At 44.1% G+C, this 23,704-nt stretch overlaps 1 pseudogene; it reads right to left on the bottom strand.

Moving 5' to 3' along the window:
• Window positions 1-498: 498 nt before the first annotated feature.
• On the bottom strand, window positions 499-23,319 carry LOC123157371 (MDIS1-interacting receptor like kinase 2-like; annotated as a pseudogene).
• Between the last annotated feature and the right edge of the window lie 385 nt (window positions 23,320-23,704).

Below are 23,704 nucleotides of genomic sequence, written 5' to 3'. Positions count from 1 at the left end.
GGTTCCGTCGGTTCAGTAATTAGTAATTATGCATGTTGCTTATTGGCATAGGTATCTATTTTCGGTCACTCTTATACTCCACTTGATGTTCAGATTACAGATAAAACTGAGTTCTACTTCTACCCAGTGTGGAACTATAGATAAAGAAAGCCAAAATAATGATCCGTCTGTGCTAGTACTGATTTTCCTACTAGAATTTGTACTTCAGTTTGTGACTACCAGTTTTTAAAAGGTTTCGGTGCGGCGTATCCCAGTTCATATCTACCTCGTTGCATGGGTTGCCCATACAAGCCGAAGTCTAGTAGCTAGGATGCCTCTATTCAAGCTATGACCAGTGATATTATTTGAAAGCGTACTAGATTGATACTACTAGGATTCAGGACAGTTATAACATCAAAATAATTACTATTCAAAATTACTGGATTGATTATCTCGTCAACCACGGGCACAGCGTGCGCGCGTGGAATCTCCGGTGACCGACTCTACCTGTTGATTTCGTCAGTCCTCCCTAGCTTTCCCTTCGTCTCTGTTCCCGACCATGGCAGCACAGGGCATGTCAGAGAGAAGCTCAACTCTGCCCCGGCTAGCACCAAGGGACGATGAGGCTCCCTCTGGCTGAAGGTCTACAATGTCGATGCTAAAGGTTGATCTTGCAGCAGTCTTGGACATCTCTGAACCCGGCCAAATATTCAGTGGAATGACAAGGACAAGAAGGTTGTTTCTCTGTTCTTTAATGCTCAGAATCAAGTTGCTGAATTTAGTATGTTTGGTGAACAACTGGCGTTTCTTCGTGTGGTTGGACAGGTTATATGGCATGGTCGAGAAAATTTGGATGATAAATATGCTCATCATAAGCAATGCGTCTGCTCGTAACATGTTCTACGTATCGAAAAGTTGGCTGCCCAAAATGAGAAACTTCAGTTTGTTGTGTACTTTCTTTTCATCATTCTTATTCTGGTGTTGCTAGTGAAGTAGAATTCTTCTGTAATGAATCGTTGTGGCTTTCCTGTACGTGGCGGCTCTCCCTGCTATCGAACAGGACGAACAGGCCTAGCTGATTGGTTCTGTTGAGCTATATCGAGTTTGGAGAAATTGTAAGTTTGCCAAGGGGCAAGATCTTCATTTCACTTAGCAATATTTTGCTCAGAAATTCGAAATGGCTTAAATAAGTTAATAGGGCATATGTATGATCAATAAGGCAAAGAAAACAAGGGCATATGATCAAATTTCCTGAGATGGCTTTGGGGGAAGATAAACACAATGGCAAAATAAACTACACACTAACTGATTACATACTCTCAACAAGAACCATTAATCACAGAACTATCATCCAAACACACCCACCAAATGTCAGTCAAACAAACTAGAGTAAATCGGTACTTAGGCAAATGTTAAGAAGCTAATTGCCATATCAAAATGCCGCTTCATTTATCAATAGAATCCACACAAATCCCTTGTTCATATCAATCCCTTGACACATGACACTTCAAATTTCAAGCCCGACAGTATAGATCCACTATCTCAAACAGACACATGCCAAACATATACAGTTGCTAACACAGCAGACTAGTACATAGCTTCGTATATTCTTCATGGTGCCACAGTAATCGTGCAAATCTTGCAGCCTGATTTCATGAAGGGGCCTGAGCATCAGCGCTGGGCGGTTTCTGTTCGTGAGTGCCTGATATACCTGCTGCATGGTTGGCCGAGCTTTCGGAGAGACTTGCAGGCAAGCAAAGGCCACCAAGGCAACCAAAATGACATCCTTCTTCTCGTCAGTAGTTGATGGTGCTGCGACGCGTTGGTCCAGGATGTCTTTGAGCTTTGCTGGCTGCTCTGTTCGGCAGAAGAATGGAAGGAGTAGATCACCCGGATGCCTTCCCATCAAAACTTACAGCACAACCACGCCAAAGCTGTACACGTCACACTTCTCTGTCAATAACATGGTAGATGACAATTCTGCAACAAAGAAAACAAAACCACATTTTGTCTCTTTCTGAATCACATTTTCATATTAATTCAAGGATAAACAAAATATTAAGCCCATGTAGGTACCTGGGGCTATGTACCCACATGTCCCTGCAAAGATAGTTCTCCAGCTTGAGTAACCGTGCTTTAGCTTCCTGGCCATGCCAAAGTCCGAGACATAAGCTTTATTATCGAGGTCCAGAAGAATATTACTACTTTTTATGTCACGATGCACGATTGCATCGTCGCAATCATGGTGCAAGTAGGAGAGAGCTTGAGCTACATCCCTCACGACAACAACTCTCCTGGGCCAATTTAGTTCCATCGCTAGCTCTTGCTCATGCAGAATAGACGATAAGCTTCCCCTCTCAATAAGATCATACACGAGAAATTTGCACTGGGAGTGGGAACATAATCCATACAGCTTGACGATGCATCGGTGTCTAATTTTCGTCAGTACTTCAATCTCGGCATGAAATGTTCCCTCATTGTTGTATTCTTCCATCGAGAGGAGGAGCTTGACAGCAAAAATAGTCCCCCGTTCAAGCTCAACTCTGAATTCCTGTCAAAATTCCATATGGAAAGTATATCTCTGGACTTGCTTTTGGTAGTAATTTTTACGAGTTTTCTTCTCCGACAAACAACCACAATGCTTGCTATTACAAGGCTAACACATGAAAAGGGAGCAAAAATAATTACAGTTAGGATCTTATTTGGACATTTACTGCTTTGTCCTTCTCTGTCAAGCTTTGGTACTTCACTTGGTGTTTCTAGCTTTGGTACTTCACATGGTTTTACACCATAAAAGTTTTCACCGCATAAATCCATATTATTGCCAAATGAGATAAAGGCTCCAGGGCCAGATGCATATGGAAGTAACGGAATTCTGCCACCCAAACTATTATATGATAAATTCAGCCTACAAAGTTGGTAAAGATTAGAAAAAGTCCCAGGGATGGTGCCACTTAAATTGTTTCTACTCAAATCCAGCTCATATAGGTTGGTGAGATATCCAAGTTCTTGTGGTATTTCTCCTGTCAATAAGTTGTCTGATATGAGTAAGGATGATAAAAGGTGGCAATGTCCTATCTGAGGTGGAATGCTTCCTAGAAACTGGTTGCTACTTAGGTCCAGATCTGTGAGTAGAGCAAGAGATCCTAACTCTGTCGGTAGTAGGCCATTAAGCTGATTGGACTCTAGTGACAGTCTGATTGCTATTTTTCATGCATTTACTGATTTTTTGAGCTAAATGACCCTGAAATTGAAAAGCACTACAAATGAACCCTGAGCGAATTGTCCTATCCGGGACTCCGTTCCAAAACAACTTTGGGGATCTTCGTACGATCATGCGCCTGTTACTTTCGGCTAATGATGAAGCCATGGTTTCCTTGAATCCTTTGACACTAGACAATGTGACATATAGAAGGGTGATGAGATCAGGAAAAATATGGACCATTTTCTGCACACCCAGAATGGCGTCATTTTGTTAAATCCCTCTTAAAGGTTAAGAGAATCCGTTATGATTCTGAATCTTGTTCCTATAGCAGGGACTAAAGGTTTTCCTCGTATATAAGAAATCACAATTCAATCATTTAAAAAATGTTATATTTGCATATAATTTGTTCTCGACGTCAACGATGCCCGGCCCGCATCCTCACCGTCGACCCGTTCGCGACGACGTCCTGCTTCAGAGGAGCCATGTCCGGGACTGGGCTCCGCCGGACTGGCACTGGGAGGTGCTACCTTCAGGTGGCGCCGCTTGGTGAGGAACCCGGCCCCGGGTCCCGTCGTCGACCCGGAGCTCCTTTGGTGGCGTTCGCGTGGGCCACTTCCGGTGCGGAGGCAGCCGGCCGCGCCGGAGGTGGTACGTAGCCGTGTCATGGAGGAGGACGAGCACGCCGGTCGCTACATGGCTGCGTTGGACGTCGGGTTCTCCAATACCTGGCAGGTTCTTCGGGGATCTCACCCGAGCTATGATCCTGTGATGGTTCCTTCTCTTTGGGTGTCCACCGCCCGTGCCTCAAGAACCGCGAGTGAACTAGATTACTCGATAGTATTCGATCTGTATTAGCTAGTGATGTATTCGATATATTCGAGACGATGTATTTGAGATTATATTATTCGATAATATTCGAGATTATATTATTCTATAATAATCGAGACGATGTATTCGAGATTATTCGATGATGCATATCAATTATCTGGATTATTCGAGATGCATATTATATATCTACTATGATTCAGTTTTATCTTTCGAGATGCATATCTATTATCTACTATTATTCAAGATGCATATCAATTATCTACTATTATTCAAGATGCGTACTAATTTTTTATCTTTCTTTTGGATTTAATTAAATAAAAGTTATGGACAACACCGGCAGAGAAGGAGAAAAGGCCTTATTCGACATCATACGCTCCCCGAGCCAGCCAGATGGGAGTGAAGAAGGTGACGGCTCGCAATACCTAAACCCTACCGGTGAGGGTGATATGATATTTGATGAAGACGAACGAATAGACGATGAAGTACAGAACTTCGATGATGAAGGAAATGTTGTTCTTGAAATAACAAAGACCAGCGAGGTATATTTATATAAGCTGGCATCTGATGATCATCACATGTTTTAATTGATTTGTATATATATTAAAGAATCGATCTTTCTTCTTTTAGCCCTCCGGATCGAGCAAATCTTCTACCAGCAGCAGGACAACTCGAGGCCCGGCCAAAAAGTTGAAGGATGGCGTAAAGTACAACATCGATGCCATCAAACCTAATGGCGAACCGCGCGAACCTAAGAAGAATGTGAACAAGTTCTTCGTCAATGTGGAGTTATTATCAGGGACCAAGTCCCGATCTCCATTCAAGAATGAAAAAAGCCAGCAAAGGAGCATCCAGATGTTACTTTTGTCGACCAAAGAGCAAAAGATCGGCTTTGGGAATCTCTCATGTCACATTTCACCCTACCAGATCATTTCACAGATGCAGATGTGGAGAAAGTCAAGAACTGTGCTCTTAAGAAGATGGCGATAGCATTCAACAACCACAAGAAAACTATATGGGCCGCGTATGTGAAAGCAGGAAAGCAGGCTCCAGAATTCAAGGGAAGATTGGAGAAGGCAAGAGATCACTGGGATGCTTTTGTGAACTTCAAGGAATCGGAAGTATCTCAGGAACGGTCGAGAAAAAACAAGATGAATGCCACGAAAAAGGAGTGGCACCATAAGCTGGGGCCATGTGGCTATGAGGTGGCCCGGCCTAAGTGGGATCTTGTTGAGCAACAGATGGTGGATGCAGGTGTGACTCCAGTTACATTGAGCTGGGCCCCCAGGTCTAGGACTTGGTTCTATGCGCATGGGGAGACGTTGGACCCAAAGACAGGCGAGGTTTTGGCGCGGGCAAGTCTTAAAGGAGCCGACCTCAGTTTACTTGTTGCAATAGAAGAGGCTCGAATAGGGGTGTTCACGCCCAACAGAGAGAACGACGAGCTTACGCGCGCCCTCAAGAATCCTGAACACCCGGGAAGAATACGAGGCAAAGGCGTTGTTCCATGGTTTGAGGGGTTTGCGGACTAGAACGCCGACTACAGAAGCCATACGAGAAAGAAGCAGCAGGAGGAGAAGCAGAGGAAGCTGGAGGAGGAGCAGAGGAAGCAGGAAGCAAACCGCCTTCAAGGCCTAGAATCAAGGCACGCGGAGTTGGCACTCACTTTCCAGCGTCAGCAGCAGCAAATCGACACACTTAGCCAGGAAAGGGGGTCTCAGCAGCGGCAGCAGCTAGCGGATCCAGCATTGGATAGCACCGTCCCATCCATGCCGAGAAGCAGCGTGGGTTCCGCCCCGGGCGATGATGCACTGCTGGATAGATACCCTATGGATGACATCATGGATATTACAAATTGTGGGCTACAATTTAAAATAAAGAACATATCCATGAAGGTGGCGGACGGCGTTGCTTATACAAATCCCCCTAAAGCAACCTTCCATTGCAATCCGATTTTAGCTGTCTATGCTCGTGTCACGGTTGATGAAGTGGTGGCACAATATTCGGGGCTAGAGCTTGAAATTCCTGGAGGTGACAATGAGCGCACACTGGGAGAGGCCATACATCATATCATTTTATGGAGAAAGGATTGCATCATCTTTCCAAGGCCACCGACACCACGTCAGCCGGCTCCTCCTCCAAGCCCGTCACCGCATCAGCAGACTCCCGCTCTTCCAAGTCAGCCACCGCCTCAGCAGACTCCTACTCCTCCAAGTCCGCCAACGCGTTAGCCCACTCCTCCTCCAAGTCCGGCATCGCGTCAGCCCACTCCTCCTTCTCCAAGTCCGGCACCACGTCAGCCCAGTCCTCCTCCTCCAAGTCAGGCACCGCGTCAGCCGTCTCCGCCGCCTCAGCGGGCTCTGCCGCCTAAGCAACAGCGGAAGAGAGGCGCCGCAGCTACGATGTCTAGCGGTACAACAGGAGGCAAGAAATACAAATATGGTCCAAGCCTCAAGACTCCTCCGAGGTTGCCTTATGACCTGAGTGACGCGGAAAACGAAGCCGAAGTGCAAGCCCAAGTGAGGGCCCATTTTGGACCAAAACCGCCACCACCGCCGAAGGAGAAAGTACCTGAGAAGATCATTGACTACTTTGTTCGTATGGCTGAACCACCAGCTCCCAAGCATATTGACTCAGACTATGAGCGTCAAATCAAGAAGTCATATCAAGCACAAAAAAAGGAGTCGAGCTCGAGCTTGAGTCAAGCAGCTGCCAAAAAAAGCGGGAAAACTGTTCCCCAGCTGGGAGAACAGGCGGTGCAATCGATCCCCCCGCTCATTGTACCAACACATGTGAGTACCGGCGCCGATCAGCTGGTAATAACCGTCGAACATAGAAGGATGGCTGAAGAGGCCGGTATCACTGTTTATTAACTCATAGAGATCGAGCCCATGGAAACGTTTAAAGAGGAGGAACTAAAACGGAAATATGCCCGCGGCGAACCTCTGGTCAAGCCTGAGGAGATCAAGCGTCTATCAACGAGAATGTATGAATTGCATGAATGGTACATGAAAGAAGTCAAGACTACCGATCGAGAGTCCCTCATGTGAAAGTCACGGGAGAGCATTACTACCATGAAAAAGCTCTATGGGTCCAGTTTCAAGAACTGTTTCAGTTATTCAATCAAGACGCACTCGACAAATCTATCGTCGGTTGTTATTGTCTGTAAGTGATTTCTTTCTGTATTTTAAGTCTTTAGCTAGTTGTACTACTCGTTGATCATTACGTGTAATTATCCTCATTATATTCTTTTCTGTGGTATTATGCAAAATGAAGATCTATGAAATGAAAAAAGCTGGACGCTATGGCATTGGGTTCATTGACCGAAATACCATTAATAAAGAGACATGGTCACGTGAATATGATCGACCATATATACACAGAGAAAGTCTTGCTAGAGTTCTTGGTGTGACTAAACACCCAACGAGACATACTACTTCCTTACAATTTCGGGTGAGCGACACTGTCTTGTACTACAAATTCTGTTTTTGCTTACTAGATGTTAATAAGTGTAGTTCATGAGTTATGCACATCCAAGGGGCAAGATATTCATTTCACTTAGCAATATTTTGCTCAGAAATTCGAAATGGCTTAAATAAGTTAATAGGGCATATGTATGATCATACAAGTTTTACAGTGATTGGACTTTTTTGGAGCCGTTGGTTTGTCTCAATCTAACAGCACCACATACTTAGTACTGTCTAGTACTCGGATGAAAGTATTTGAAAGTACTAAAACTTGTGGGGCCGGTACTAATAACAATGTGGGGACACCTTTTAATCTAGGGGCATTTTAGTCATAGGAAAAATTTGCACGCGCCGCCCCTCTCGTCCAATGCAAAACCGCCGCCATGGTCCTCCCCTCTTCCATCACCATTACACAACCGTGGCCATTTCCTCCCTCTCCTGCATTCCAAGTCCACCGCAGCCATCTCCTCCTTCTCGCCGCCGCAACTTTGCTCTTGTCCCCTTCCACATCCACCCCCCTCTTTCAACAAAGCAAGAACCAAGATGGAGCAGCAGCAGATCGAGAAGATCACCGGCGACGAGAACGCTGACTTCGTGCAGATCGCCGCTGGCGCCTAGGTCAAGATGGCCAGGTTAAGGGAGATCCGTTCTTAGTTTGACAACACAAGGCACATGAACTGGACGGCAATGGCCACTCTCAAGGAAATGACGAAGAAGGAGAGGACAAAGCTTCACCCCCCCTCCCCGCCCGCACAACCGATGCATAAGATCGAGATCCTCCTCTGGGTGATGGAGCAGGCGGATTCACCCAACAAGTGGGTCAGGCGGAGGTGGTGGCCGTTCAGATCCAGGGTAGAGCATCCACTGGATCAGGAAGCCACCGTGCACGAGGTGCCATTGCAGATTGTGCAGCCTCCAACCGAGTCACCGGAGACTCCGAAGCGCAAGAGGAGGAGGACAGTGGTCGCGACCTCGCTTCCCCGTCGCTCTCCTCGTCTGAACGGCGCCGGTGCAGTTGTTTAGAGTAAGCTTCCAAACTCCTAATCTTCCTACTGCTCGTGCTTACAGTCGTGGTGGTAGTGATGATAATAGTTCACTAAGGGAATGCAAGATGCCATTTTATTCTCAATAAATTGTATGAAGTTTGAGTACATGCTGCCTGCGGGCTGGATTATGATGTATATAAACCCTGAAGGAAATATGCCCTATAGGCAATAATAAAGTTATTATTTATTTCCTTATTTCATGATAAATGTTTATTATTCATGCTAGAATTGTATTAACCGGAAACATGATACATGTGTGAATACATAGACAAACAAAGTGTCATTAGTATGCCTCTACTTGACTAGCTCGTTGATCAAAGATGGTTATGTTTCCTAGCCATAGACATGATTTGTCATTTGATTAACGGGATCACATCATTAGAAGAATGATGTGATTGACTTGACCCATTCCGTTAGCTTAGCACTTGATCGTTTAGTATTCTGCTATTGCTTTCTTCATGACTTATACATGTTTCTATGACTATGAGATTGTGCAACTCCCGTTTACCAGAGGAACACTTTGTGTGCTACCAAACATCACAACGTAACTGGGTGATTATAAAGGTGCTCTACAGGTGTCTCCAAAGGTACTTGTTGGGTTGGCGTATTTCAAGATTAGAATTTGTCACTCCAATTGTCCGAGAGGTATCTCTGGGCCCACTCGGTAATGCACATCACTATAAGCCTTGCAAGCATTGTAACTAATGAGTTAGTTGCGGGATGATGTATTACAGAATGAGTAAAGAGACTTGCCGGTAACGAGATTGAACTAGGTATTGAGATACTGACGATCGAATCTCGGGCAAGTAACATACCGATGACAAAGGGAACAACGTATGTTGTTATGCAGTTCGACCGATAAAGATCTTCGTAGAATATGTAGGAGCCAATATGGGCATCCAGGTTCCGCTATTGGTTATTGACCAGAGAAGTGTCTCGATCATGTCTACATAGTTCTCGAACCCGTAGGGTCCGCCCGCTTAACGTTCGTTGATGATATAGTATTATATGAGTTATGTATGTTGGTGACCGAATGTTGTTCGGAGTCCCGGATGAGATCACGGACATGACGAGGAGCTTCGGAATTGTCCAGAGGTAAAGATTGATATATAGGATGATATGGTTCGGCCAAGGGGTGAAGCCCACGAGGCTTTAGGTCGGTGCAAAAGGAGTTTTGCGGAGGCCAGGGGGCCAAACGCCGGAGACCCTGGCGTCTGGCCCAGACGCCAAGGATTGTGGCGTTTGGTCCTGGAGTCCGAGTGGGACTCTTGCCTTTCGGGCAAAACCGACTTTGAGGAGGCTTTTGCTCCAAGTTTCAACCCCACACTACTAGAAAAAGGCTTACTAGTGGCGCACCAGTTTTGCCTACTAATGGCGCACTACTGGTGCGCCACTAGCACCACGCCACTAGTATTTTTTACTAATGGCGCACCACTAGTGCGCCATTAGTATCTGGTATACTAATGGCGCACCAGGCAGTGCGCCATTAGTATAGGCCACGGTGCGCCATTAGTATGCCTTCCAGGGGGCCATATTTACCCATGTGCCTAGCCATACTAATGGCGCATCGCGTGGTGATGCGCCATTAGTATCCTTTGGCATACTAATGACGCACTGCGGTGTGATGCGCCATTAGTATGTATATTAGGGATTATTTTTTTTCTTTTCTGATTTTTGCACAGATTACAAAATATATTATTGGACAGAATATAAGCAGCACCACACAGCAACAGCAGATTCATCGAATACAATAGAAGATTAGTCTCCGAATACAATTCATCATATTAGTCTCTGAATTCAAAAGACCGAACAAAGATAGAACATTACAAGTCTCGAGACCGCGAGTAGCGAGTTTGTCGAAAGTAATACTAATCCTAACAAGTCATACTAATCATCATCATACAACTTCTACTCGTTATTAATAACAAGTCATACGATCATCATCCTGATAGTCATCCAACCAACCCTACTTAATTGTTCTTAGCACATGATCATCAATATTAGGCAGGACCTAAATACCCTATTTAAGGTAAAATAGCATAAAACAATATAGACCCTGACTCTCCATTATGGAGAATGTAGATCATCCTGTCTCCAATTCTTGCGCGGCGCTTCCTTTTGCTTCCAAGAACCTCCTTATGACTGTCCATACATTTTTTCCATTCTCTGATTAGCATGTCTCCACTTCTTCTAGAAATCCGGTATGAACAGTTGAGATTCGTAGGATGACCTGGATATAAGTTGAAAACACGAAGGCTGCCATTCTGATACATCAAATGAGGCACACAATCCTCAGGGATTCTCTGTTGAAAAACATAGTAATAACTTCATAGTTAGCAATGATATACTAGTTTTAGAAGTATGCAAAAGATGCACGGATGTCGTAATAGTAAAAAATCTTACCAGGGTATCTCCATGGTAGTTACCGTAGTTCAACACGTGCACTAGTGGCACGTATTGACCATAATGTTGAGGAGTTTGATTGTAGATATTGTAATTCTCAAGATCAGTACAAAATCCAACCAGATGATTTTTCTCCTGATAAGTTAACTCGGAGCCATCGGTGTAGTGGGTTTTGTCTACCATGTTCCGCACATTTTTTGAACAATCAAAATAAGCTGTCAATGGAAATAAGTTGTCAACTATTTTGAAATAAACAATATAAATTAGTTAATAATTAACTATGTTTGAGAAACTCACATAGCGGTAGAACTGGAGGCGTATCAACAAGGACCCAAATGTCCATATTGTCATGGTCGGTGTCAGGATCACCAAGATCCATGGTGACAAGCATACCCTCATCAAAACCATACATCTTGCAAAATGCTTCCCAATTTTTGCAACCAAAATGGGTTACGCTCTCAGCATTATACAGATTTACTTCAAAATCCACATCATGATGTGTCCTTAGGTGAATTTTCTTCGTTTCAAAATTTTCATGATCTTCAAAATCCATCCTCTCCAAGACATAGCGTCTTGCATGGCATGGGATAAACTATACTCGAATTGTAAAAGATGAAATTACACGTTGAAATAGTTGAAGTCATGCTTAATTATGAAAAAAAACACTTGTCGTCGTTGCGTACCGTTTCAACTTCGAAGGTCTCCTCGAGCTTAATGCTGAAGCGCCGATCATCGTCCAGGTGAGGCCTGTCGCACCGACCTCGACCCTCGTGGCACCAGTCGCACTCCCCCGGGAGACTTTCGTCGTCCGATGACGACATTTCCTATGTTCATAATTCAAAACTACATCATCTCTGTTGGGTCCAATAAGATAATCCACAGTGTGGTGAAAACACGCCCTTCGAACTGGTTTGAGCAATTGGTGAATGGAGATGGTCTAAGATTTTCAGTAGTAAGAAGTGAAGTGGTAATTTTGAGAGCAAATGGTTAGGATGAGTGGTTCCTACTTAATTAAGTACTAAGACCCCGGCCCATGCATTAGTCACAAGTACCCCATATGTCCTATTTCATGGAAAAGTCATGCTAAAATTCATGGAAAATTTCAGCATGACCTTTGCTGAAAATAGGACATATGGAGTACCCGAATTTGCCGGAACGGAAGTTAATCGACATTCCAGCAAACTCAAGGGCCTCTCGGGGTACAGCAGCAGCATCACAAGTTGACAAAATTTCAGTATTACAGACTTGCTGTCAGCATCACAAGTAGTACCAATGGAAGTGGAGCATTACTACTCTACAGAAAGATAACGCAATGTAACAAAAGTGTAACTCTATCTATCTACAATGAGTGGAAATGGCCAAGCCTAAACAACTTACTACTCGATTGATTAAGCATGTGGATTTGTCAATGATTAATATGATATAAGTGTAACTCTGAAATGAAAGACCATATAGATAAAACAATGCAACAGAAATGAAAGACCATGTGGATTTCTCAGAACTTTAAGCGCAAATGTCAAGAGCACAGAGTACACATTCTCAAAGAGAAGTTCAAGCAAATAGATACCCAGAATCCACTAGTATTGCCTCTCAAAAAGCCTAACTGGATTTTTCTGTAACTGTACCCAACTGAATTATTCTGTACCTAACTGAACTGTAAGGATTTAACTGAAATTCACTAGTATTGCCTCTAAAAAAGCCTAAAGTCCACTATTATCTACTTTAGGCACAATCATACACAATTCTGACTGTACTGTAACAATTGTACTCTATCAAAATGTTGAAATTTTGACATTCGGAGGGTCACCTGCGTGGTGGTGCCCTGCACAGCGGTCGTTGAGCTCGCGCGGTGTGGTGAGCTCCCCGGAGATGGACGGGCCCTGCACAGCGGTCGAGACTCAGAGCAGAGGTTGAGGGCAAGAGGAAGAAGAAGAAGAAGGAAGTGGAGGGGAGGGGCTCACCTGCAGTCGAGGGCGTACACGGCGCCGGCCGGCTGCAGTGGTGGGGGCGCGGGGGCGGCGGGGGTGGAGTCCGGCGGGGGAGAATCACGCCGGCGACGGGGTCGTTGCGGTCGCCACTCCTTGTCGCCGTCGAGCTCACGCCGGGGGGGTGAAGAAGAGGAAGATGGCGGCGGTCCTCCTGGGCAGGCCGCGCGGTGTTGGACGGCGAGGGCGCGGGCGCGGGCGGAAGGGGCGGTTTGGCGGGAGGACGTCGAGGGCGCGGGCGCGGGCGGAGGGGGGATGGCGAGGGAGGCGGCGCTCGGCTCGGGGAGGGGGCGTTGGGGGCGGTGGTGGTCGGGTGCGGCGGGGGCAGCTTAGTGTGGGGGGAAGCTTACTAATGGCGCACCACGAAGCGGTGCGCCATTAGAATGTCTTTTTACATAGCAATGGCGCACCAGCCAGAGGTGCGCCATTAGTAATATTTTTTATTATAATTTTTTAGAAAATGAATATGAATATGAAACAGTAATAATTTTTTATAAAAACAGTAATAATATTTATGAATATGAAAAAAATCATCAAATTTATTATTTGAAAATATAATCAAATTTGTTTTTTTGCAATTTTAGTTGCATTCATTAGTAGTTTTGCAAAAAAAAAGACACTAATGGCGCACCAGGGAACAATGCGCCATTAGTAGTTTAAACTAGTAATGGCGCACTGTTCTCCGGTGCGCCATTAGTAGTTTTGCAAAAAAACAAAAAATAAAAAAAATATAGTAGTGGCGCACTCTGTGGCTGGTGCGCCATTACTAGTTAGAACTAGTAATGGCGCACTGTGCCCTGGTGCGCCATTAGTATGTTTGGAAAAATAAAATAAAATAAATTTTGTTACTAATGGCGCACTGTGTGTCTGGTGCGCCATTAGTGTCTTTCACACTAATGGCGCACCAGCACATGATGCGCCACTGCTATATAGCAATGGCGCACCACATGTCTGGTGCGCCATTAGTGGTCATTCCATCTATAGCCCTTTTCTAGTAGTGCCAGGGCTCACCATATAAATAGAGGGGCAGGGCTAGCACCAAAGACACATCAAGAAACACCAAGCCGTGTGCTGGCAACCCCGTCCCCTCTAGTTTATCCTCCGTCATAGTTTTCGTAGTGCTTAGGTGAAGCCCTGCGAAGATTGTTCTTCATCAACACCGACACCACGTCGTCGTGCTGCCGGAACTCATCTACTACTTCGCCCCTCTTGCTGGATCAAGAAGGCGAGGACGTCATCGAGCTGAACGTGTGCTGAACGCGGAGGTGCCGTACGTTCGCTATTTGATCGGGACGGATCGTGAAGGTGTACGACTACATCAACCGCGTTGATAAACGCTTCCGCTTACAATCTACGAGGGTACGTAGACAACACTCTCCCCTCTTGTTGCTATGCATCACCATGATCTTGCGTGTGCGTACGAAATTTTTGAAATTACTACGTTTCCCAACAGTGGCATCCGAGCCAGGTTTTATGCGTAGATGCTATATGCACGACTAGAACACAAGTGAGTTGTGGGCGATACAAGTCATACTGCTTACCAACATGTCACACTTTGGTTCGGCGGTATTGTTGGATGAAGCGGCCCGGACCGACATTACGCGTACGCTTACGCGAGACTGGTTCTACCGACGTGCTTTGCTCACAGGTGGCTGGCGGGTGTCAGTTTCTCCAACTTTAGTTGAACCGAGTGTGGCTACGCCCGGTCCTTGAGAAGGTTAAAATAGCACTAACTTGACGAACTATCGTTGTGGTTTTGATGTGTAGGTAAGAACGGTTCTTGCTCAGCCCATAGCAGCCACGTAAAACTTGCAACAACAAAGTAGATGACGTCTAACCTGTTTTTGCAGGGCATGTTGTGATGTGATATGGTCAAGAGATGATGCTATATTTTATTGTATGAGATGATCATGTTTTGTAACCGAGTTATCAGCAACTGGCAGGAGCCATATGGTTGTCGCTTTATTGTATGCAATGCAATCGCCCTGTAATGCTTTACTTTATCACTAAGTGGTAGCGATAGTCGTAGAAGCATAAGTTGGCGAGACGACAACGATGCTACGATGGTGATCATGACGGTGCTTCGAAGATGGAGATCACAAGCACAAGATGATGATGGCCATATCATATCACTTATATTGATTGCATGTGATGTTTATCTTTTATGCATCTTATCTTGCTTTGTTTGACGGTAGCATTATAAGATGATCTCTCACTAAATTTCAAGATAAAAGTGTTCTCCCTGAGTATGCACCGTTGCGAAAGTTCTTCGTGCTAAGACACCACGTGATGATCGGGTGTGATAGGCTCTACGTTCAAATACAACGGGTGCAAAACAGTTGCACACACGGAATACTCGGGTTAAACTTGACGAGCCTAGCATATGCAGATATGGCCTCGGAACACTGAGACCGAAAGGTCGAGCGTGAATCATATTGTAGATATGATCAACATAGTGATGTTCACCATTGAAACTACTCCATCTCACGTGATGATCGGACATGGTTTAGTTGATATGGATCACGTGATCACTTAGAAGATTAGAGGGATGTCTATCTAAGTGGGAGTTCTTAAGTAATATGATTAATTGAACTTTAATTTATCATGAACTTAGTCCTGATAGTATTTGCATAACTATGTTGTAGATCAATAGCTCACAATGTTGCTCCCCGCTTATTATTATTTTGATATGTTCCTAGAGAAAAATATGTTGAAAGATGATAGTAGCAATGATGCGGACTTGGTCCGTGATCTGAGGTTTATCCTCATTGCTGCACAGAAGAATTATATCCTTGATGCACCGCTAGGTGACAGAACTATTGCAGGAGCAGATGCAGACGTTTTGAACGTTTTGACAAAAGCTCGGTATGATGACTACTTGATAGTTTAGTGCACCATGCTTTACGGCTTAGAACCGGGACTTCAAAAATGTTTTGAACGCCACGGAGCATATAAGATGTTCCAAGAGTTGAAATTGGTATTTCATACTCATGCCCGTGTCGAGAGGTATGAGACCTCTCGACATTACATTGCCTAAAAGATGGAGGAGAATAGCTCAAGCAGTGAGCATGTGCTCAGATTGTCTGGGTACTACAATCACTTGAATCAAGTGGGAGTTAATCTTCCAAGTAAGATAGTGATTGACAGAATTCTCTAGTCACCATCACCAAGTTAGTAGAACTTCGTGATGAACTATAATATGCAAGGGATAATGGAAACGATTCCCAAGCTCTTCGTGATGCTGAATCGACGAAGGTAGAAATCAAGAAAAACATCAAGTGTTGATGGTTGACAAGACCACTAGTTTCAAGAAAAGGGCAAAGGAAGAAGGGGAACTTCAAGAAGAACGGCAAGCAAGTTGCTGCTCAAGTGAAGAAGCCCAAGTCTGGACCTAAGCCTGAGACTAAGTGTTTCTACTGCAAAGGGACTGGTCACTAGAAGCGGAACTACCCCAAGTAATTGGCGGATAAGAAGGATGGCAAAGTGAACAAAGGTATATTTGATATACATGTTATTGATGTGTACTTTATTAGTGTTTATAGAAAATCCTCGGTATTTGATACTAGTTCAGTTGCTAAGATTAGTAACTCAAAACGGGAGTTGCAGAATGAACAGAGACTAGTTAAAGGTGAAGTGACGATGTGTGTTGGAAGTAGTTCCAAGATTGATATGATCATCATCGCACACTCCCTATACTTTCGGGATTAGTGTTGAAACTAAATAAGTGTTATTTGGTGTTTGCGTTGAGCATGAATATGGTTTGATCGTGTTTGTTGCAATACGGTTATTCATTTAAATTAGAGAATGATTGTTGATCTGTTTACATGAATAAAACCTTCTATGGTCATGCACCCAATAAAATGGTTTGTTGGATCTCGATCGTAGTGATACACATATTCATAATATTGAAGCCAAAAGATGCAAAGTTAATAATGATAGTGCAAATTATTTGTGGCACTGCCGTTTAGGTCATATTGGTGTAAAGCGCATGAAGAAACTCCATGCTGATGGGATTTTGGAATCACTTTATTATGAATCACTTGATGCTTGCGAACCATGCCTTATGGGCAAGATGACTAAGACTCCGTTCTGCGGAACAATGGAGCAAGCAACTGACTTATTGGAAATAATACATACTGAGGTATGCGATCCGATGAGTGTTGAGGCTCGCGGCGGGTATCGTTATTTTCTCACCTTCACAGATGATTTGAGCAGATATGGGTATATCTACTTGATGAAACATAAATCTGAAACATTTCAAAACTTCAAATAATTTCAGAGTGAAGTGGAAATCATCGTAACAAGAAAATAAAGTTTCTACGATCTGATCATGGACGAGAATATTTGAGTTACGAGTTTGGTCTTCATTTGAAACAATGTGGAATGGTTTCGCAACTCACGCCACCTGGAACACCACAGCGTAATGGTGTGTCCGAACGTCGTAATCGCACTTTACTAGATATGGCGCGATCTATGATGTCTCTTACTGATTTACCACTATCGTTTTGGGGTTATGCATTAGAGACAGCTGCATTCACGTTAAAAAGGGCACCATATAAATCCGTTGAGACGACACCATATGAACTGTGGTTTAGCAAGAAACCTAAGTTGTCATTTCTTAATGTTTGGGGCGGCGATGCTTATGTGAAAAAGTTTCAAACTCATAAGCTCGAACCGAAATCGGAGAAGTGCATCTTCATAGGATACCCAAACAAAATTGTTGGGTACACCTTCTATCACAGATCCGAAGGCAAATTCGTTGGTGAGAATGGATCCTTTCTAGAGAAGGAGTTTCTCTCGAACGAAGTGAGTGGGAGGAAAGTAGAACTTGGTGAGGTAAATGTATCTGCTCCCTTATTGAAAAGTAGTTCATCATAGAAATCTGTTCCTGTGACTCCTACACCAATTAGTGAGGAAGCTAATGATGATGATCATGTAACTTCAGATCAAGTTACTACCTAACCTCGTAGGTAAACCAGAGTGAGATCCACACCAAAGTGGTACGGTAATCCTGTTCTGGAGGTCATGTTACTTGACCATGACGAACCCACGAACTATGAGGAAGCGATGATGAGCCCAGATTCCGCAAAATGGCTTGAGGCCATGAAATCTGAGATGGGATCCATGTATGAGAACAAAGTGTGGACTTTGGTTGACTTGCCCGATGATCGCAGGCCATAGAAAATAAATGGATCTTCAAGAGGAAGACGGACGCTGATAGTAGTGTTACTATCTACAAAGCTAGACTTGTCGAAAAAGGTTTTGACAAAGTTCAAGGTGTTGATGCTTAAGTCTGTCTGAATCATGTTAGAAAATTGCCACATTTTATGAAATCTGGCAAATGGATGTCAAAACTACATTCCTTAATGGATTTCTTAAAGAAGAGTTGTATATGATGCAACGAGAAGGTGTCGATCCTAAAGGTGCTAACAAAATGTGCAAGCTCCAGCGATCCATCTATGGACTAGTGCAAGCATCTCGGAGTTGGAATATACGCTTTGATGAGCTGATCAAAGCATATAGTTTTATACAGACTTGCGGTGAAGCCTGTATTTACAAGAAAGTGAGTGGGAGCACTACAACATTTCTGATAAATATATGTGAATGACATATTGTTGATCGGAAATAATGTAGAATTTTCTGGAAAGCATAAAGGAGTATTTGAAAGGAGTTTTTCAAAGAAAGACCTCGGTGAAGCTGCTTACATATTGAGCATCAAGATCTATAGAGATAGATCAAGACGCTTGATAAGTTTTTTCAATGAGTACATAACTTGACAAGATTTTGAAGTAGTTCAAAATGGAACAGTCAAAGAAAGAGTTCTTGCCTGTGTTACAAGGTGTGAAGTTGAGTAAGACTCAAAGCCCGACCACGGCAGAAGATAGAAAGAGAATGAAAATCATTCCCTATGCCTCAGCCATAGGTTCTATAAAGTATGCCATGCTGTGTACCAGATCTATTGTATGCCCTACATTGAGTTTAGCAAGGGAGTACAATAGTGATCTAGGAGTAGATCACTGGACAGTGGTCAAAAATTATCCTTAGTGGAATAAGGACATGTTTCTCGATTATGGAGGTGACAAAAGGTTCGTCGTAAAGGGTTACGTCGATGCAAGTTTTGACACTGATCCAGATGACTCTAAGTCTCAATCTGGAAACATATTGAAAGTGGGAGCAATTAGCTAGAGTAGCTCCGTGCAGAGCATTGTTGACATAGAAATTTGCAAAATACATACGGATCTGAATGTGGCAGACCCGTTGACTAAACTTCTCTCACAAGCAAAACATGATCACACCTTAGTACTCTTTGGGTGTTAATCACATAGCGATGTGAACTAGATTATTGACTCTAGTAAACCCTTTGGATGTTGGTCACATGACGATGTGAACTATGGGTGTTAATCACATGGTGATGTGAACTGTTGGTGTTAAATCACATGGCGATGTGAACTAGATTATTGACTCTAGCTCAAGTGGGAGACTGAAGGAAATATGCCCTAGAGGCAATAATAAAGTTATTATTTATTTCCTTATTTCATGATAAATGTTTATTATTAATGCTAGAATTGTATTAACCGGAAACATGATACATGTGTGAATACATAGACAAATAGAGTGTCACTAGTATGCCTCTACTTGACTAGCTCGTTGATCAAAGATGGTTATGTTTCCTAGCCATAGACTTGAGTTGTCATTTGATTAACGGGATCACATCATTAGGAGAATGATGTGATTGACTTGACCCATTCCGTTAGCTTAGCACTTGATCGTTTAGTATTCTGCTATTGCTTTCTTCATGACTTATACATGTTCCTATGACTATGAGATTATGCAACTCCTGTTTACCGGAGGAACACTTTGTGTGCTACCAAACGTCACAACGTAACTGGGTGATTATAAAGGTGCTCTACAGGTGTCTCCAAAGGTACTTCTTGGGTTGGCGTATTTCGAGATTAGGATTTGTCACTCCGATTGTCGGAGAGGTATCTCTGGGCCCACTCGGTAATGCACATCACTAATGAGTTAGTTGCGGGATGATGTATTACAGAACGAGTAAAGAGACTTGCCGGTAACGAGATTGAACTAGGTATTGAGATACCGACGATCGAATCTCGGGCAAGTAACATACCGATGACAAAGGGAACAACGTATGTTGTTATGCGGTTCGACCAATAAAGATCTTCGTAGAATATGTAGGAGCCAATATGGGCATCCAGGTCCCGCTATTGGTTATTGACTAGAGAAGTGTCTCGATCATGTCTACATAGTTCTCGAACCCGTAGGGTCCGCACGTTTAACGCTCGTTGACGATATAGTATTATATGAGTTATGTATGTTGGTGACCGAATGTTGTTCGGAGTCCCGGATGAGATCACGGACATGACGAGGAGCTCCGGAATGGTCCAGAGGTAAAGATTGATATATAGGATGATATAGTTCGGCCAAGGGGTGAAGCCCACGAGGCTTTAGGTCGATGCAAAACGAGTCTTGCGGAGGCCAGGGGGCCAAACGCCGGAGACCCTGGCGTCTGGCCCTGGGCCAGACGCCGAGGCCCATGGCATCTGGGCCAGACGCCAAGGATTGCGGCGTTTGGTCCTGGAGTCCGAGTGGGACTCTTGCCTTTCGGGCAAAACCGACTTTGAGGAGGCTTTTGCTCCAAGTTGCGACCCCAGGGCTCAACGTATAAATAGAGGGGCAGGGCTAGCACCAAAGACACATCAAGAAACACCAAGCCGTGTGCCGGCAACCCCGTCCCCTCTAGTTTATCCTCCGTCATAGTTTTCGTAGTGCTTAGGTGAAGCCCTGCGAAGATTGTTCTTCATCAACACCGACACCACACCGTCATGAACTCATCTACTACTTCGCCACTCTTGCTGGATCGAGAAGGCGAGGACGTCATCGAGCTGAACGTGTGCTGAACGCGGAGGTGTCGTACGTTCGGTACTTGATCGGGACGGATCGTGAAGGTGCACGACTACATCAACCGCATTGATAAACGCTTCCGCTTACGGTCTACGAGGGTACGTAGACAACACTCTCCCCTCTCGTTGCTATGCATCACCATGATCTTGCGTGTGCGTAGGAATTTTTTAAATTACTACGTTCCCCAATAAACTCTAGCCTAAATTTATATGGTTGTAGTGGTAGAATTTGATGTTCACCTCCACTTCTGCTCCAATCCATAGCCTCTGGATGGCAGCATAATTAGTTGCAAAGAATAAATTATATTTGAGTATTGCGAGTTCAGTAGACAGTGGTACACTCTGTGTACACACTGAAAATTTCAAAACTGCAAGTTCAGTAGACAGTTAAAGATTTTGAAATATTTCAGTACCGAAATTTCAGTACAGACCGGTTCACACTGAAATATTTGAGTAGTTCAATTTCAGTACACACGGGTAGACACTGAAATATTTCAGGTTCGCAAGTTCAGTACACAATTGTAGATTCTAAAATATTTCAGTACTGTAGTTTCAGTACATGTACGCAGCCACTGAAATATTTCAGTAGTGCAGTTCAGTACATGCACGTAGCCAATGAAATATTCCAGTGCTGCAGTTTTAGTACAAGCACGTAGCCACTGAAATATTTCAGTGGTGCACTTTTAATACACGCACGTACCCACTGAAATATTTTAATGGTACTGTTTATGTACACACATGTAGCCACTGAAATATTTCAGTGGTGCAGTTTCAATACACACACGTAGCGACTGAAATATTTCAGTAGTGCACTTTCAGTAGAGACATGTAGACACTGTAATATTTCAGTAGTGCCCTGTCGGTGATCTTCCATTAAAATACTTAGGGCTTCCTAATGATTAAAAAAACTATACATAAGCACTGAAATAATTTTAGTAGGGATGTTGGCTTACTCATATTGCCTGTTGTACAGCCTTTTGCTTCACTTCCTGTAAGTGCTTCTTGCATATGCTATGGCCTACATGATGTTTACTCTCATCACAACAGTGATTTTGCATCTTGCAAAGGTCTTATTAATTCAACATTGACTTCTATGAACTTTGCATTCAAATTGGTATCCTACAGTTGTTGTGACAGATTTCCTTGTCATCTTCAAATTACCGTCCTGTCATTTTTCCAATACCAAATGTATTCAATCTGAAATTTTCAGTTACTTATATGCTACAGGTGGAAGCATGGATAGGTTGTTGAAGATGCTGGGCCTCACAATAAAAGTTCCTTGCTCAACCTCAACATCAGAAGTTGTTTTGCATTTCTAGTTGTGACCGTATTTCATGTGATGTATTTGAAGACCAGAAGTTGTTATGCATTAGAAGTTCACTCAAATAATCGTAGTACCTGTAGTCTGTGATTTGTGTTATCTATTTTGTATTCTGTTGTGTGTGCATGTGTGTGTGGGATCAAAATCAAATACGGTTCTGGTTCCTGTTTTCATGGCCTTGATGCTAAGTTAAGTACATGCTGGTCACACTGATCAGATTGAAGGGTGGCGCTGGTGGGAAATATTTTAGGATTTTATCGTCGTGAAAACCCTAGAAAATCAATAAAACATCAAAAATCAATGGAACTAGTCATGGATGCTTCTCATGTTGGTACAAGGGTGTAGAAAGAATTTAGGTCCATTTGAAGCATGTCGACAAAAACTCGTCCTTCCAGACGGACCCTTTCCTCCTACCCGAACGGCCTCCGGTGAAGGAGGTGAATTTTTGGCCATCTTAAGAATGACACCAAATTTTTCCAGCGAGTGGGCATGGCCACCCCAGTGGTCCACAACGTGCGCATGTTGCGTCACCTCCGAGTAGTATTTTAAGCATTTTATCGTTGCAAAAACCTTAGAAAATCCATACAAATGCCGACAACCTTACCAAACTAGTCATGCTTGCTTCTCATGTTGATACAAAGATGTAGAAAATTTTTGGGTCCATTTACATCATGTCCTCATGTTAAAACCCCATAGGCAAAAAAGAGCTCCGTGCGTGTGAATGACATGTGGGATCCACATGTTAAAACCCCATAGGCAAAAAAGTGTGATTAATAAACTGCCCCAAGGAGTTTCGAACCAAGGGCATCAATATGTGATCGGGAGGGTGTAACCGCTGGGCCGATGCTGCATTCTGCACATAAATACACCCACTAATTTAAGAAATTTATTTACCTCTCTGCTCTGTGTGTCTCTGAAAGTGGGACCCATATACCATTACTAACTGAAGCTGGTGTCCACATGTCAGCAGTATGAACGGCGGCACGCGGCAAACCGCACGAGGTGCACGACGCCACGACCCCACGCGTCCTCACTATGGAATGTGGAACGGCCGGGTAGGTGAGACAAATCGTCCCCCTCGGCACCTCGGTAACTCCAAGAGGCAACAACAGTGCTTTTCTTCCCAAATCGGGTAGAAAACCCTCGTCCTCTCCCACTCCAGCCATACCACCTCGTCCTCTCCCAAACCCTCCTCCCTTCCTCACCACCCTCCTCCCTCCCTACACCTCCCTCCTCCTGTCGTCGACCGCCAATGAAGCGCGGGCGTGAAGATGCGGCGGACGAGCCGGAGGCAACCATCGGAGTAGAGCAGTCTGCTGTCGTGGCTGCCGCCGCGGTTGGTGCGGCTGAGTCCGCCGTAGCGGCGACGACTGGCGGTGCAGCAACTGTTGTGCCTCCTCCCGCTGCCATCGCAGCCGTCGAGCTACCCGTCGGCGAGCCTGTGCAGGAGAAGGTCGGGGAAGATCTGGACGAGGAGAATAAAAGGCTGAAGCGCGAGCTGCATGACGAAATCGAGGAGATGTTCTACGAGGAGAACGCAATAAAGGAGTT

Source organism: Triticum aestivum, chromosome 1D (assembly GCF_018294505.1).
Source record: "Triticum aestivum cultivar Chinese Spring chromosome 1D, IWGSC CS RefSeq v2.1, whole genome shotgun sequence".
NCBI lineage: Eukaryota > Viridiplantae > Streptophyta > Magnoliopsida > Poales > Poaceae > Triticum > Triticum aestivum.
This window is presented reverse-complemented; position numbering and strand designations above follow the sequence as displayed.